Source organism: Lacerta agilis, chromosome 4 (genome assembly GCF_009819535.1).
Source record: "Lacerta agilis isolate rLacAgi1 chromosome 4, rLacAgi1.pri, whole genome shotgun sequence".
Classification (NCBI taxonomy): Eukaryota; Metazoa; Chordata; class Lepidosauria; order Squamata; family Lacertidae; genus Lacerta; species Lacerta agilis.
This window is the reverse complement of record NC_046315.1, coordinates 29,918,602-29,937,493: the sequence shown is the minus strand read 5'-3', so window position 1 is coordinate 29,937,493 and position 18,892 is coordinate 29,918,602. Positions and strand designations below refer to the sequence as shown.

General features: G+C 38.0%; 1 long non-coding RNA gene across 3 annotated transcripts in view; it reads right to left on the bottom strand.

The window, feature by feature from the left end:
- LOC117045467 overlaps window positions 1-18,688 on the bottom strand; it is a 416,601-nt gene extending 397,913 nt beyond the window's left edge. The window contains exon 1 of one of the 3 annotated variants that reach the window (XR_004426431.1): window positions 17,921-18,688. This is a non-coding gene — a long non-coding RNA (uncharacterized LOC117045467). The remainder of the gene's footprint in view (window positions 1-17,920) is intronic. The other 2 variants (XR_004426432.1, XR_004426430.1) reach the window with 2 other exon arrangements.
- Window positions 18,689-18,892: the final 204 nt, after the last annotated feature.

Genomic DNA, 18,892 nt, shown 5'->3' with positions numbered 1-18,892 from the left:
GATATCAACACACAATGCACTCGACTAAGGGACAGGAATACATTTTTGCACAATAGTCTCAATGGCTGATTACTCTTCTGTGATAGATATAGACTGTATCTACATTTATAAAAATGAACTCTATTTCTGGGAGCAGCTTATGAAGAGGTTTTAAAAGGCAATAAGGAACATATATGACAAAAACAACAAGGGAGCCCAGCCCCTATAGAAGCACTCCTTTGCAAATGAAGAAATCTGCATGGTTCTTTATGATCAAGGGTTTACCCATTTATTTGGCTAATCATTAAAATGGCTAAACAGACCTCTAATTTGAAAATAAAAACCGATTGATGCAATCACAAACAAGTTCTAAAATTGCAGTTTATTAAAAAGAAAAAAGGAAATCTTGTCTAATCCAAAACACACTCACAGTTACCTTTTTCTAATCAGAGCATTCATTTCTCCTCATTATGATCTCACAAGCACATTAAAATCTTATTAACATTAATTACTTCTGAGCATCTATGCATGAGCAGCGACAGGCTTGCGTACGTGTATGTGTGTGTGTGTGTCTGGATCATATCTACATTTATATACCTTGCTGCACTTTGCTTATAAAACATGTGAAAATATTGCTGCTAACACCAATTAGCTAATTTCACGCACACACAGATAGTAACCTGCTGTCTCGCTGCACAGCTTAATAAAGACCAGCAGACAGATGGACAGACAAACATACACAAAAAAAATCATCCCGACACTTCCTGATGCAAAAGCTTTTAAAAAAAAACAACAACAACACACACAGCCTGACACCTCTAAGAGTGCAAACTTAAGCCGCCAAAATCTGGAAAAGGCACACATTTTTAAAGAAGTATTTTTTTTAAATGCAACACAGCCAATATCCTGTTTTCTCACAAATGAGTGCCATGATAAATTGATAAAGACAAAGAAAAATCTGGCAAACAGACAAGCAGCACACTCACACACATACAGTGACAGAGAAAAACATGGCAGATTAAGGGATAAAAATCTTACCAGTTGATAATAAGAAAAAGAGGCAACCCTCTCCCGAAATACATATTTACAAGCAAAATTGCATTTTGATATGACATGTAACTTTCCCTTCAAGCAAAGAAGGGGAACTAGAGTGGTTTCTTGTTAGATTTATACTGCAGACATTCAAGAACATGACGAGGGTAAGAGGATGTAATCTATTCCATTATTTTTCCATGGGCCAGCTCTGTCCCACATTGTGGTCAGTCTGCCTTTTGGCTTCACTTGGAAATAGTCTGAAACTGATTGCTTAAATGACTTCTACACAATTTGCCATCTTTCAGCTTTTGCCTTGTTTCTGCCCCTCCCCACAGATTACCAATGACCACTATGGATATTTATACTAGTAACCTGAAAGGAAAGGGAAGATGCGAACTGAAAATTGTGCGTTAACAGTGGTTTGAATGATGTCCAGAAATGAAAAACAGTACCAGTCAATAGAAAGGATAAGGTGAGCTGGAAACCAAATATCCCTACCTAAACTATATATCAACATCATGTTCTCAGCACTATTATTATTATTTATTAGTGGTCCTCTTTCTGAAGTCATCTTCAAAATCAGCAACTTGTGGTGATTTTTTGCACAAACAATGACATGCACAAGGTAATGTAATGAGCCTTCTTTTACCTCCCAAGAATTGCAGGTACAGTGTATTCTAACTGTATGTAAACAGTAGAAGCATGTGTCTGTCAACAAGCACATGTAGCAACTATTTCAGTGTTAGAGAGCACAAGAAAAAAATGTAACAGCTTGTGGTGTACCAACTTCCAGCATTTGAAGTGGCCTTAACCCTAAGCCACTCTGCATCTGTTCTCCCACAATTCAAAGAAACCCTACTTTTTCCACTTGGCTATAATACTTCTCATTAATAATAATAATAATAATAATAATAATAATATTTCCGTATACTATTCAAAAGGCTTAAGGACATGCTATCCTGCTGAAAGCTGATTTTTTTTAGACATCAATAGAAGGCTCGTACTTATTTTTCAGTTCCACAGATTTGTATGATCTCAAAATTAGACTGCATCTGTATCATAATAGCACCTCCAACACAGAATGGCTATAATAACAGTTCTAACACACTTGGATCTTGTGTTTGCAAGCTCCAGATTTGCAGATTTTCAGCAACATTATACCATGGGAAAAGCTAGCACTCAAGTCACACACGCCAACAAATTTCTCCAAAATACCACCCAGTGTAGCCACAGGAATGAAGAGAATTTGCTTTTTAAATTAGAGAATAAACTTAATTTTCAGCAATAAACTGAGTTTCAATATTTTTGAAGAAATTTTGTCTCAAGTGCACAAAGTTACAGCTTAGGGATATCACATATGACATCTAGGTTATGAAGCTACCATCAGTTCTATGGCTTTGAGCAAGCATACACTGCCTTCAAGAAAACCACCTCCAAATTATTTTTTATTCCTTGGCATAAGGCCAGGGTGCAAGTAGTCACTATCCAGAACTGAAGGGTGTGGAATCCAGCTGAGGGCTCCTGAGACCAGTGGTCTGAACTGAAAATTGGAGAAGCCAAAAGTGTATCAAGCAGAATGCAGTGTTGGAAAAGGCCTGGCTACTAGTATTTACATTGGGACGCGGGTGGTGCTGTGGTCTAAACCACAGAGCCTAGAGCTTGCTGATTGGAAGATCGGCGGTTCGAATCCCCACGACAGAGTGAGCTCCTGTTGCTCGGTCCCTGCTCCTGCCAACTTAGCAATTCGAAAGCACATCGAAGTGCAAGTAGATAAATAGGTACCACTCCAGCGGGAAGGCAAACAGCATTTCTGTGCGCTTCTCTGGTTCACCAGAAGCAGCTTAGTCATGCTGGCCACATGACCTGGAAAAAAACTGTCTGCGGACAACCGCCGGCTCCCTCAGCCTATAGAGTGAGATGAGCGCCGCAATCCCAGAGTCATCCGCAACTGGACCTAAAGGGGTAACCTTTACCTTTACCTTTACTAGTATTTATACCAGGACTAGCCAATCTACAGGCTTAGCAACAAATGTGGATTAATATGGCACACCTCTGTTCCCTTGTATGCCTAAAAAAGATATCCAAGGTTTGAATGCACATAGTCTACTGTAGCTCATCAGGATAGATACCAGCCTCAGCTTTTGAAGTTTCCAGTTCCTGGAATCCTTGAGAGACCTTCATCCAATCTCATAATTAGGCAACTGACTTTCCAATTATATATAGCAGCTATGAAAGTCAAGCTAGATCTTTTCCCCAAACATGATTCAATGCACACTTGGTACGTTCAGTGAACTTAGTTCAAGTGATGCCTAAAACTAGATGCTGGAATCAAATACTGTATATCCTTCTGATATAATGCATATACACCAACACAGTTCAATAGATTCAATAGATAGACCTACTGTTGTTCAAACTGGGTGATGCATTTGGATCCAGGAGACCTGGTGTCATACTCAGATAAGCAATGGTTGTATAGGTTGGTCTAAACAAGTCACATCTTGCAATTGTCTGCAATGTGTAAAAATGCATTGGCTGTACATCCATCACTGTCCTGAACAATCACATTCACACATCTTACAGTAAATGCAAACTAAAGTAAAATAAAAGGAATATAAATGACTACTGAAGAATATTCCATTGCTTTTTATCTTTCCAGAAGATACACTGAATCAGATTCAGTGAGCAACCAGTCCACCTATAACATCTGCATCCATTGCAGAAACTAATAAAATGAGAATGTTTAACAACTTTCATCCTAGCTTTTACAAACTTGACAATTACTAAAAAGTGGAGAATACATATCAAAAGCTAGTTTAAGTAAATATAATGTGTTTCATAATCCTTCAAACAAAAAGTCATTCCTGAAAATGGTTGCAGCATTCAACACATCCAAGAGTAGCAGTTCACGTCTATTTGAACACCTCGGGAACACCCATAACTGTTTCTTCCTGTTGGTCTCAAATGGGTATTTGAACAGGGCCCAGTAACAGGCACAGTCCCTAATGAGAAATAAGGTGGTCTGAGATATGTAGGTATAGAGTGGTATACAATTTTTTAATAATAATAATAATAAGTGGAAGAGCTGCATCTCCCAGATGATATTTTGAGGAGTGGGAATGAGTAGAGAGGGTCAATTATCTCTAATGTAGAAATATGCACTATGGGTGGGTGGGTGCGGGTGCATGCATGCGTGTGAACAATTTCCTTCCAGTTGTTGTTTTTAATCAGTAGTGCCTGTTGTAGCTGCTTAAGTGATACATCTCCCTGTCCAGTCCATTCCTTGTATGCCCTCTATTACTACTTGCATATGGTCATTCTCCATTGATAATTCAACACAGACAAGCAAAGAAAACCTCTCAGTATGTTGCCTAGAAAATTCTTTGGTTCTCTTATTTTCTTTGAAATGAACGACAGCTACATCTACCTAGTGAATGGAGAACAGCACATTTAGGCCCCATACTCTTAAATGCAAGAAGGCACAGTGCTACTTTTCTTTCATTAAAATAAGCATAGCCACAATCGGCTTCCATACAGTCCAGTCAGACTTTCCATCCTTTGTTATCAAAGAACAGGAAAAGGATTGGACCGGCTCTCTGTAGAATTCTCTGCTTGGCATAAAGGTCTCAAAACCTGCTCTGCAGTCCAGTAGGCAATTATGATTGTAGGAAAGCCAAATGAATGACTTCAAAGGATGGTTGGAAAAGTTATGCTAAATACACTGAACGTGGTTTTTGTTTTTGTTTTTTACACTACAAGCAGAAAAACAGCCTGGAGAAAATCAGCAATCTATTAAAAGAATAAAGTACTGAACATTCTAGCAAGTCATTAAGAGGCTGCAATCCCAAACTAACTTACTTGGATGTAAACAAATCTCAACAAACTGAATGGAACTTGCTTCCAATTAGAACTGGTCTGTAAAGTCTGAGAAATATGCATATGCATAAAATGAAAAAGGACTGTAAAGTTTCGTGTCACAGTTTCTGTATTGTGATGTCAAATGTATATTCCTTTAGTGAACTGCTGTATGGTAAACTATCAGTTCCATAATAATATGCCCAGGCTTTTCCTTTTGTAAGATTATATCCTTCCATCTAGCAGAGAAATTGAAAAAGAGTAAAGCGATTGATACTCATAAAGTATTCTGAGATTCCTGGTTAAACACTGCTGTAGAAGTGTAAGTTCGGTTGTTATGGGCAGCTACTCCTGTTGCATCAACACGGACATATCCAGTTATCTATCTTGTTCCGTTCTCTGGCTCAGCTGATAACAGGTCTCCATTTTCAAATGCTGCTCTGGCCCTTTCTTGTTTAAGAATGTGGAAGATCTAACCAATCAAAAATGATCTAAGAAGGGTAAATATTTCTTTAACAGAAGCTAGGGCTAATTATTTGTTGACTGCTTGCCTATTACAGTTATATACAGCCAACATCTCAAAACTGGGGAAGTTCCCCTTAAAGTTTGTGATAGTTCATACTTTTATACGTAACTATTTAACACCAATTCCGGGGTTTGTTTGTTTTTTTGCATTGATATGGGAATTGGAAAACAGATAATCCCTATTTAAGTAGAACACCAGAGACAAAAATAGCTTAAAATGAACAAGCACAAATCTCATCATTACTGTGGAAGATCAAGGTTCAAAAGACATACTGATGTTGATTTGAAATGAGCCATCAACTTGGTTTACTGGTGGTTTTTATTGTTGGAAGGAACGCCATGGGTTCCACAAAGAAATGCAAAAATCTGCTAGCTTTGTGAGTGAAAGCCATGTACTGGTAAGTTGATTCTTCTTCAAATTTGGCAATCACTGGGTGAATTTTTATCTGCAATGAAAGCTCTACCAGTAAAATTGATTAAAACTTTGCCTCATTTACAACAGATTGCTCTCTGTATTTGTAAAATGAGAATTCTAATTAATTTTTTTTACATATGATTTTTCTATCCATCAATTTGTAACACCATTGTTTTCATTTCTTAAATTGATCCTGCTTTTCCTTCATGAAGAGAAACCTCAGAAGAAATCTGCCTGCTCTTTTTTTGTACAGCTAGTAAAGTTTTCAATCCTTACTTTTTCTACACATATGTTCTTTTGAAACATCCACCTAAATGCAAAATTCTCAAAAAAACCCACACATTCTTTTTCTTATAAATAATCATTACTTTCAAACTTGTAATTCTAATTAAAATCAGACTTTGAATAGTTAACTTACTCCAGAGCATTAAAAAGTTAATAAGAAGTATCCTTCTGGTGTTATTTTCTCTCTTCTCTAAGACATTTGAAAAGAGGTTCTTTTTTAAAAAAAATTATACTTATACTCTCATTTTTGTCTGAAGTCCTCAGAGCAGACCTCAAAAGTCATATTAAAGTTACCGCATGCCTACATTTCTAGGTTGTATTAACTAACAGCTGTAATCAAATCTGCTGCCAATTAAAAAGAAAACCTCAGGTTTGCATTATCATAATCTATAAATAGGCAATCAATCAGCTGATAATTATAATACACAAGTTGAAAAATGAGTAAAAGATCTTACCTATTAGTCTGAGAAAATAATTCTAATATTTTCTCCTAAAATTTGAGAACCTTTGCCATATTCAACCTGTCAATACTGAAGCTGGCTAAAAACGTTAAAGTATACATGAGAAACATCACACACGGCACTAGCTGAAACCCTGTCCTCAGATATGCTTCTTGGTCTGTTGGTTGAATGCAAGGAAGTTTAGCAAAAGAAGGTACAGTACATAGTTAAAAAAAGAATTAGTCTTCAAACTAACTGACAAAAAAAAAATACAAATCACTCAGGCCAGATGGCATTCACCAAAAAGTTCTTACAGATCTCAAATGTGAAATTGCAAGACTATTCCAATAAAATATGTAACTTGTCACTAAAATCTGCCCTTTTGCAAGATCTGGATAGTGGCCAACACAATACTATTGTTTTAAAAGATAATTGGTGCATGTTTTAGTAGAAAATTACAGACCTGTCAGCTTTATATCTGTTCCACATAAACTAATGGTAACTATTGTTAATGGCATAATTTTTAAACACTTTGAAGAACAAGCCTTGTTGAGAAAGTATCAGTACGGCTTTGACAATGGTAAATCTTTCATCACTATCTGGGATTTGTCCAGTGTGTCAACAAGCATGCAAATAGGGATGGATCCTGAATATACCATATACATTTATTTATTTCTCTATTCCTTCATTCATTTGTTCGTTTGATCATTCATTCAAAGTACCATATCAAAATATTCTTTCAGCACCTCAACAATTACAAATACAGACACTCTTATGGATTAGTAAGAAACTAGTTAAAACACTATAAACACATACAGGAATAAATGGCCAATTTTATGTAGTATTTTCTTTCATCTTGAATTATAGCCTCAGAAAACAATCATATGGAGGTGCAGGAGGGGAGAGCTTATGGTGGAGGAACTGTCACTTCCTGACCTCTTCCAGGTTTGTGCCAGCCAGGGCAGAAGGTGAGGGGTGGCAACTTGTTTTCTTTTTATTTCTGTCAAATCATTAAAAAAAAACCAAAACCCTTCCACTGATTCTAACGGAAGTGAAAATAATGAAGCCAGCTACAGAGCTCCTGTGGCTTCTACCCACACACCTTGTCTTGGGCATGTTGAGTGAAGGGGAATAGTCTGGATCATATGCATCCAAGGCCTTCCCTGATCCAGACCAAAGCACCACTGTATGTCCCTTACTAACAGAGCACTGACAGGAGTGATTGTATTGGAAAGCTCTGCTTCCATCCAGGGACAATCTCTGGCAGCAGACCTGCCTCTCTAAAGTTAACCCCCCTCTCTACTCTTCCCAGGGACAATAGAACACATTGTTCATGATTAGCAAATTACAAGTACAGTAGAAGGTGCAACTTACCCCTAGGAGAGTTTCAATACAATAAACAAAATACAACATCTTTTGTCGTGTGTGTATATATAGTATGGAATTTGTATGGCACATTAAAAAACATTATTCCCAATTAATAAGTAGTTGGCTGAGGCAGAGGAATTAAAGAGGAGCAAGTATTCTATTTCCACGAGAAATAAGTTGCTTCTCCTGACCTCCAGGATCCAGCCAGCCAGTTCAAGTTTCCAGAATCATCAGTTTCCGTGCTGTGCAGATAGGGGAATACAGCCCGCCAAGGTGGCATCACCAATCTCATATGGTTGACCAGGGCAGCCATACACCATTTCAAATTTGTACGAACTCACTTTCCATGCACACCATAGACTATCCAAGTGTAAAAACTATCTGGGTGGGTGGCATAACTCATTTCATCAGCAAAAGGATTCCCACTTCTCCATTGTTGCTGCCCCTGCAGTTCTCCAAATCCTTCAGAGCAGTTTTGGGGAGGGAGTGGGATGAGGAGAAAGGGTAAATGCTTGCACCAATTGAACGAGCTAGTTGGATACTGCTCAATGTAACTTTCCTTTGCACATTTTTGTGCTCACACCTCTACTCTGCAAACATGTGGTACTCTCCAGAAGGGCCACAGTTGCAATTTTTGTTGTTGTTCAGTCGTTCAGTCGTGTCCAACTCTTTGTGACCCCATGGACCAGAGCACGCCAGGCACGCCTGTCTTTCACTGCCTCACGCAGTTGCAATTATTATATTATTATTATCCCACAGTTGCAATTATTGGGCCTTATAAAACCTTATCCTTGCCTTATTTGTATATTTCTTTGTATATCTCTTTTATACCTTGACTGCAAGTAGGCATACTTGTAAGCAAGTCCCTTTGAAACAACAGAGAGCTGATTTTCATGTAGATTATTATGGATCTGGTTGTCAGAAAAGCAAAAGGAATGTCTTGTCTTTTATTTTTAACATGCAACAAAAGCTAAGAGGGAAAAAATAAACCAGATTTATTACCAATGAACACTGTGGCAAGAAAAACAAAATGCTTTAGTGGAAGATTACAGGAAAATTTAACAAATCCTTACATTCAGATAAATATATTCTATGTTCACTCTTAAAACACATTCTTAAATAATCAGTATGGTTTAGCAGAACATAATGTGAAAAATATACTCCAGACTTCTGAACTAGGCAGGAGCAGCTGCTTTCACAGCAGTGAAACATTTCAGGCCGAACTGTACTGGCTCATAGGACAAATGGTTTAAAGTCTGTATGGCTCAGAAAGAACCCGCGTTTTTAGGAAATGTCAGCATCTTCTTTTTTTGAAAAAAACCACTTTCTGTCCAATTGGAGTGAGATTTGAAACCTTAAAAATTTGGCAGTATTGGCTTGATTTTTTAAAATGAAATGTTGGAAGTTATGAAACAAGCTGCTTGGACCTCATACAGTTCGTTCATGAGTCAGCACCAACTGGACTTTTGAAACAGGTTTCTATTGGTTCTAACAGTACTTATTGTCAGGATTATGGCAGTGCAGGTGCCAAACTCAGGAACCCTTGATGCCAAATCCTCTGTATCCAGGCAGAAAACAACAACAACTGGTCAAACATGCACCAAACTGTAGTTGTGACCTCCAGAAACACCAAAGTGAAAGAGCTCATTCTCCATCACCCATTTGTTTTGGGAAACCTGCCATAGGAGTGGAGACAATTCAATACACCATTAGCTTGGAAGATTGCATCTCCATGATGTCAGACATGCAAATGGGAAGTGAGAGACGACATTGTCCATAGGAAATAATATTTTAGCAACCAACCAAAAGAGTTGAGAAAAAATCCTAAAGCATTCTTGCATAGTTAATTCTAGCCAGCAGTTCTGTAGAAATGCAGAATGTTCTTTTATGACTGGGGCAGTGATGGGGCAGTGATGGTGGAGCAGGTGCAAATTGCTGTATTATTACAATGAATTTGGTGCCAAAATGTCCCAGATATCTAATCTAAGGCAAGTGAAGTAACAAATACACAAGAATGAAAGGTGGGGGGAGGGCACCTATGACTTCAAGCTTAGTGACAGAAGATCCTGCTGCAGGGGAACAAAATAGAGGATTCAAATTATTCAAGGGTGGGAAGAGACTCCAACTCTTACGTAGCCAACAAGAAACTAGCCTGTTGAACAAAGGTAACATTGATGTTAGTTGCTCTGCCCACTTTTGTGGGCCTCTGAAGGTTGGCCAGAAGGAAATGAAGCCCTTGGACTGAAAAGATTCCCCACCCGTTTTAAGCTACCTGGGACCAGCAAATATAATCAGACATTGGGTAGACAGCTAGTAGAGAGCAGCTTTTCTATAGCTGTACCTTGTATCCCTCCTAAGGGATATCTGCCTGGTGCTTTCTTTACTATCTTTTGATGCCCAGCAAATTCACAATCAAATTATAAATCACCTGTGTTCACAGATGTGTTCTGTGATTTGTTGTTAACCTGTTTAAAAATATGAAGCTCCATGAGGAACCACACTTTGGGTCGATGTTTTCATAGTGCTGGCAAGCAACAGGTCTGTTTAGGGTTGGGTGTTGTTGCTTTTACCATGTAATATATAATATTTAAGTGTAATACAATTATATATTTTAATATATAAAATTTAAGTGGGTATAAATTATCAATAAGTAATAATCCCTACAGATCTGAATTAAAACTGAATGAGGGAAATATTGAGAGGCCCTGGCTTCAGTTTCTTGCAGTACTGTACACAATTATACATTTCTAATGCTGGTTCCTAATCTTTTCTGCCTTTTGAAGTCACACCATCTCCAGTGGTGGTGTAACTAATCTTGGTTTCAGCACAATATATCACTTTTTGTACTAGAACATACAAGGCTGCAGCACTTACACCCCTTTTGGCTATCAAGCCTGTTTAAGCCTGTTGCTCATGTATTGCTCAGGTGTTGAAGAACACATATGGGTATAAACTGAGGAGGCAGGCTGGGGCTTCATGTGAAGGACCTGTCCCTAAAGGCCCTGTCCCCACTGGTTCTAGCTGCAAACTCTGCATGTTGCAGCTGAAAAGTTGAAGAGGAATTCTTCACAAGTTCAGCTGAACCCACTCAAAATCCTTCCTACAATATGGAATCCTGCACAATCTCAATCACTGAGGGGAATCTAAACGTATTCAACCAAACAATGGACGAATCCCAGTCTAGACCTTCTCAATCAATGTAGGAAAGTGCAGGGGTAGAAACAGGAACATTGAGGGTGGGGAGTGCACAGCCCCTCCACAATTTAAGCCCTCAAATGTTTGCTGAATGTCTGAAGAGAGCTTCTGTTGTGTTCCAGATCTAGCTAACAAGCTCCATTAACACTTTCCTTCTTGCTGGTTAGCAATTTTCAAAACAAGCAAATATTTCATAGCATCACAGAACTCCATGATTGGAAAAGTACCTCGAGGGTCATTTAGTACAACCCCCTGCAATGCAAGAATCCTGCCTATAGCCATCCTTGGGTAGGCTTGAACCACCAACCTCCTAGTTAACAGTGAGATGTACTGAATCATTGCGCCACAGAGATGTCTATAAGGGGACCTCAAAAACAGGAATACTGTAGTAAAGGACAACCTCACATCAAAAGTGCTCTTGACTGAATGCTCCCACTGAGTCACAAGTTATGTTTGGTCATGCTGCTGAGCAGATGGACATAGACCAGCTCTGCAGCTGAATCAAATGTATAATTGGAGCAAATCTGTAGATTTGCACGAATACAAAAACTGCCTTAGATTTAACAAAACAAAACCTTTCCATTCTCCCATATTTTATCAGCTCCAGGCTTTTCTACTCAAATCCCACCTCCTTCCTAAAACACCTGCAGCTTATCAGACTACAGTACACCATTATCTGTTGTTTTTTAATATAGTGACCCTTATACTGTCCCTTATAAACCAAAGCAAAAATGTAAGTGTGGGAACTTCGCCCAAAGTTTTCAATCCTATCTTGATAGCACATTTATAAGTCTGCCTGGAATTTGAAAACAACGAAGTTTCTCAAAGACCTTTTTAAACTGGAGAAAAACACAATGTCACTAATCAATTAGTTTCAGGGGTTATAAATAGCCTGGATACTGTGAAATGCAAGCATCTGTATTCAGTGTTCCTTCCTTCAGTCATATCATGCTAATGACCTATCGCTACAAACCTGCTCAAAAATAAAAATGCAATATGTTGAAGAAATTCCACCCAGGACTGTCCAATCCTCTGCTTGGCTTAAGTCCCTCTAGATTCAACAAGACTTACAATACAGTGGTACCTCTGGTTACAAACTTAATTCATTCTGGAGGTCCGTTCTTAACCCGAAACTGTTCTTAACCTGAGATACCACTTTAGCTAATGGGGCCTCCTGCTGCCGCCAGCGCACAATTTCTGTTCTCATCCTGAGATAAAGTTCTTAAACTGAGGTACTACTTCCGGGTTACTGGAGTCTGTAACCTGAGGTGTTTGTAACCTGAGGTACTACTACTGTACTCCCATGTAAGTGAGCTAAGGACTGCAATCTAAACGGAACGGCGGGGCGGGGGGGGATACTGACTGGAATGCATATAACTTTTTGTAAATGTGTATCAGAAATGTGGTTTATTTGAGCTACACTATCAGCAGTGGCACAGAGACCTCAATACAACCAGACAATGATATTTAGGTAAGCTCAACCATTGATTGAATGTGGAGTGTTCACATTTCAGTGAAACAAAAGCTTCTATTCATAATGGCTCAATTTAAACATAAAATTTCAAACGCCAAATCATAAAACTTTCTTAATCCACATCCTTCATCTTGCACCTATTCTTGACCTATTCTTCCATGGTTTGCTTTAACTATAGTTTAGTTTTGAGTCATAACTGGAGCCTACTACAATTAGAGACAAGGTAATCACAGCTGCCTTAAAACCAAGGGTTCAAACCATGATTTTGGAGAAATCCTAGATAGCTCTAACCACAGTTATCAGATGTAAGACTATAGCTATGGTTGCAGAAAACTATAGTAGGAAGGGGAAATTCCTGTACAAATGGGGGGGGGAGCCAATAGGCATGTTCAAGATCTCCACAGATTATGGAAACATCTGAATTGACCATACTGTACTGGTTAAACTGTATGCACCGCATATCCTTACTCTGCTTACAATTCAGAAGAATTAATACCAATTAATTTTTAAAAATTCAAATTGAATAAACTGAAACTTGAACAAGGCATCCAATAAGGGAAAGTGGGAATTGATTTCATCATTTTTGCTGCACACGTTTAACAGAAAAATGATGCTAAATCAGAACACATTTGCTATTAAGGATGCCTGTTTAACGGTCTATGATATTTGCAGAACAAGTACAGCAGAGACAGCAGCAACAAAAGCTTCTTCCCTATGAAAAACTGAATATGGGTTACTACTAAGTGAGAGACAGTAGACTCAAAGCAGAGAGAAAGAGAGAGAGATGTCAAAAGACAGGCCTCCTTCCATTCTCATTTAATCAAAGCCATACAATTAGTAGATGCCCAATGTTCTTTAAATTTTATTTTATACACAACAATGGATGCAATAAAATATAATAAAATATAATTAAGAGGAGTCAAGTCACACTACTTGATTTCAGTGGCATACGGATTTGTACCCATTATGTTTTGAAGCTACCCATGCCTTAACTATGCCTTCAAAAGCTCCAAGCTACATACTGTTCGTCCTGTGACTAATGAAAACTGGATATGTCCATTCCTTTCACAATTCCTTCTACCTATTTCACAATACCCTCAGCCCCTGCTGGCCTTCTTAGAATCCTGGCAAAAACAAACACTTCAATTAATTAGTGCTAGAGACTGAAGCACGATTACAATGAGGAAGCAAAGGATCAGGCCCTAGTGGTACAGGATAGAAAAATGTGTCCTAAAAAAAACAACACAAAAAAACAGCAAGCATTATTTTTCAGCAAAAATTTCACAATACTGAAAAATAAACAAGACTATCGAGGACACATTGCAGTTAAGTTGAATGGGTCCCAAGCCTGAGAAGAAACAAACTCTTACCTCAGTATGTAACTGGGAACCATGGCATAAAAGCGCCAAGATCTACCTTAACATACTACAATAATATGGCTATTGAAGAAAGCCTATTAGAGAAGAGAGCATATTTAAATCAGCATCATAATTTATTGGTAAGATGCTTTTTTTTTTTTACTTTGTGTTTACTTGAGCAGGACAACCATTTTATAAGAAGCCAGTTTCACTTTTGCATATATTGGCAGTTTCCCTGCTGATGCTGGAACTGAATTGCCAATACTATGCAGGCAGAGGAGATGCCGTTTTGTGTTGTTGTTTTTTGTAACATAAATAATTAAAAATGTTTAATATATATTTTTAAAAAACAAATAACTTGGAATAAACTTGAACTGTTTGTTTTTTTGAAACTCCTCATGGCCACAAGTATCTTTGCTGTGCTGCCGTAGAGAAGTCCTATAAAATTACATAAGGATGAAACTGATCAAGACAGATCACTTTTTTCATCTTCTTTTCTGAGCAGAATGTTTCATGTAACAGCTCTCCTTGAAAATTACTAAGGCTTTTTTTAAGAGATGCAGAAAGGATATTTTAAATGGAGTTAAAACTAACTCTAAATGTCTTTAAGTTTCTTGCTTTTGTTGCTATTCTTTAATGCTTCATAGGTATTCATCTATGCTCCTCTTGCAGGAGAGAAATCTTAATATTTATAATAAATCAGAAAACTGCCCTATACGACTTCATCAAGTAAAAAGGACTGAATGATTTTCTCTATTCCATAAAGGCTTTAGCCAAAGTCCATTGAAGTCAATGAACTTTGGGTCGTGACCCTAAAGCCAAATATAGCAGAAAATAATTTCCGAAACAAACTTCAGGTTAGTAGACATTTTGCTACCAAATTTGCCTGCTTGGTATTTCCACATTCTGGTCCCATTAACAAGTAGGGACTGACTAAACTCTCAAAGGAATTAACGAAGGATATAACGTATACCAGTGAGTCCAAATTGTTTTAGCTACAGGGCATGGCAAAGCATGAAATAACTACTTCAGAGCACTTCCTCATGTGGGTGTGTTAGATAACTGTCTGTTCCAGTGCTAAAATAAAGCATACTGATACCAAACCAATGCTACTGTAGGGTGTTCTCCTACTAGATGGAAAGGGGTTTCAAAGAACTGCAAGGTGCACAACATATTATGCCCAGCAACATTACTAACATTCATTACTGCTCACTCATTTACTTCTTCTGAAGTTTACTTTTCACGGCTCAGTACAAGTTACCATCAAGTACCATGTAAGTTACGGTTCAATACAAGTTCTGTTAATTAGGAGAGATTTTGCAGGGAAATAATTAAAAAAAAATCAAATATTTTCAATGACATTTTTTTTCTTTTAAAATCCACATTCTTCTTTTAACTCAGGAAAAGCACACACACACAGAGAGAGAGAGAGAGAGAGAGAGAGAGAGAGAGAGATTTGCCCCATGCAATGTGATATTCTGCTCACCCAAGGGTCTCATAAAATTAAGCAATATATTTTAACCTTTTTTGAAGGGGGGGATGTACAACAGCTGGCCCAACATCTTCCATACCACAAATTCATTAAATATTACAATAAAATAAAATAAGCCTGCAAGGATCCCTGCAACTGAAAGAGGTATCCTATAAGGGAATATATACTATTCTAGTTCAAAAGCAAGCATCAGGTGTCTGAAAACACATACACTTCACATGGGGTGACTGGCAGCTGAACACTGCTGCTGAAGCTCGCCAAGCGTTCACCAAATTGCTCCCCCTCTGAGGCATTTAATAATTTGCACACAGCTCTTCTCGCTTTCCTACCTCCCAGCCTAGACCAAAGTTTCAAGGTCTGCAATTCGTGGCAGGGGAACTACATACACTTTTAAGGCTACAGATTCTTATGCTTAGTTCATATATATTTAAAAAGAAGTATATGTTCTTGCTTAAAAACAACTGTTGGTGTGTTTGACGTAAATGATAAGTAAGGGACGATAAAAGAGGCAACTGAATTGCTATCCAAAGTAACATAATCTTGGGGTGCTGGGGGGTGGGGTGTCACACTGCAGAAAACTGTACTTAAAAGTCCATCATAAAACATTTACTTTGAAGCAAACCTAACTTATTTTAATGCACATTATCAAAGTATTAGGGGCTGAAAACAATTCAATATAGCAAGAGGGAGCCTTATTTGCCAAGTCTGTTGCAGTAGTTTAAATTAACATGACTTGTCCAGCATATCCTCTGGTGAGATGGGAAGCTTATAAGTTTTTTTTTTAAAAAAAAAAACCAGCAACAACAAAAGAAAAACTTGGCATGCTGCTTTCAAGTGGACAACACTGATAATATCAAAAACTTTTATCATCTAGAAAGTATAAATTAAATAAATGATGCGAGCAATCTCTTCTACGCTGCTAGGTGGCTTAGGTAAACAGCTGTAAGGCCTCCTTTGTGTTATCAAGAAAAGCCTAATGCAATTTAAAATAAGGTATGTCTCTTGTTATTTTATAATCTTGTTTTTTAATGGATTGTGACTGTTTAAAGATCTCCACTGATTAGCATCCATTTTCTATAGCATAGTAATTACTCATGGATTCTCCAGAATATTTTATGTAACTCCCTTCCACTTTCTCCTGCTCTCTTTTTATATAGTCAGCCAGTGTTGTAGTTTTACTGTGTAGAAGCACTGACATGAGTTCAGGTTTAAAAATCCTTCTAAATGGATCAGCTTGGCCAGCCTTTAAAAGCTACTGCGGGGGGGGGGGGGAGAGAGAGAGAGAGAGAGAGAGAACTATCATGAAAAGCTCCTCAAACAATTTAAAATGGTCTTCGGCACTCATCACAGTCCCTTCCTTGGCAAAATAAAAATAATCTCACAAACATCTCCAGTGCTTGAAACAATATACAGCTTATGAAAGAAAAGGAATAAATAGTCTTTTTTTTTGTTTGTTTAAATAAAGCACCCTCTCTCAAGACATTTTGGTACATTGTAAAAGACCCTCTCCCAGCATCAACACAGAGCAAAACACAAGAACACTTCAAGAGAGTGTGAGATGAAGAGTTGTACTGTATGTATATATGCGTTTGTGTGTGTGCGTGTGGAGGGGGGGAGGAGGGGAATGGAAGAAATCAGGGATACTAACTCCCTTTTAGAAAGTTTGAATTCTTATTCCTCAAGAGTAGCCCGTATAGTAAAAAAGAAAATAAGCAAAAGAAAAGCTACACTCTCTCTTTTTTTCCTTCTTTCACACACTTAGCAGCAATCATATTTTTTTTAAAAAAATATTTTTTGGCAGGGAACAAATAGATGTAGAATATTGCATTCGAGAACATCTATCCCCAAAGAATGATTTATATATATATTTTAAATCCCTTTCAAAATAGTGCGGCCTGCTTCCCAGGTTGCAATTTGTTTTCATATACTGTATAGAAAATATGGACTTTAAACTCACAACAGATACCAAACAAAGAACAGTAACTGTAATCTCTGGTCACCGGCATTACAGTTAAAAACTCATTGGCAAACACTGAGACACACAAACACACACACACACAACATTTAGCAGTAAACAAGGAGAACATGATATATGGACAGACAGATGGAACATAAACAGAAAGGAAAAAGCAGAGACCCACTAAAGGAGTGAAAGATATTGATTTACTTGGAAACGGTGTTGGAAAAACAAACATATTTGTTTCCTTTCCTGGTTTAAAATAAAAAGTAATTAAAGTGAAATATTATAAAGCAGCATATATTTAAATAAGTGGTATGGAGGAAAGGGGGGATGCATTTGTGAGGGAGGCTGGCCTATAGATGTTCCAAAATTTTCTGCTCACACATAGGTCTCACAAACTTGCATCCCTAAAATAAAACAGCAAGAGCAGAGGAGATAATACAGAAGTGTCAAGGGAAGGGGGGGAGGATTGTGGGGAAAGGAAAGGAAAATATTCTTTCTCTCTCTCTTATTCTTTTTTTTATAAAAGTTGACTGGCCTACCTTGCTCCCCAGTCCTCAGTTTGTCTCCTCATAGTCGCTGTCTCCCTGGAAGTGCAGTGTGAATGGTAATGACTGCCTGCCTCCCTAATGAGTCCATTTTCCTGCTCTTGATGTTGTGTATATACACACACTGCAACCTACCTTACAAACCACAGAGACGGGAAAGGGAGAGAGAGAGAGAGCGAGAGAGAGAGAGAGAGCGCGCAAAGCGAGAGTGTGAGAGACAGAGAGAAAGGCACACACAGACAAAGCCCTCCTACCAGACAGCAGACAACCCTCCTTCCCCTATCTAGCAAAATACAACTCGGCTAATGCAGCAACAGGTTCAACGCTGCCAGACTGAGACCGTGTAATAGAAAAGGGTATATATATAGTGGAGATCAGGATTTCTGGCACACAAGCCGTTTAATGTCAGCTGGCCCCACCTTCCTTATTTATGTTACAGGATGTTGGAATGCATTGTTCCAGGCAGTCCGTGTAATTATCATAAATACATTTTTGTGTGTGTATATTAGCAGGAAAGACTGAAATGCATCAGCCACTCTGCTTTGTAACCTGATAGCTTTAACACATGCATGGAAAGTGTAAACATATCTCTTTTGACAGGCAATCCACACAAAGCCTTCTGATGATTGGGCATGAGATCTTTTTAAGAAAGCAACTCCTGAAGATAGATTTCCCAAGACAATAGTGGAGCAGGGAAAACCGATCTTGCTTAGGAGGAAGGCTGCAGAAGAGGTTGCCAGTAAACAAATTAAGGGAAGGCCATTTCCCCAGCATTCCCTCCCTCCCATATATATATATATATATATATATATATATATATATATATATATATATATATAGAATCTTCTCCCCACAACAGCTATAATAATGTCTTCTACTTATGTCTGAACAGGTGCAACATGTACTATGGGACATAGTACACACTGTTACAAGGACAGAAATAAACCCTTTTTTGAACTGTAAACA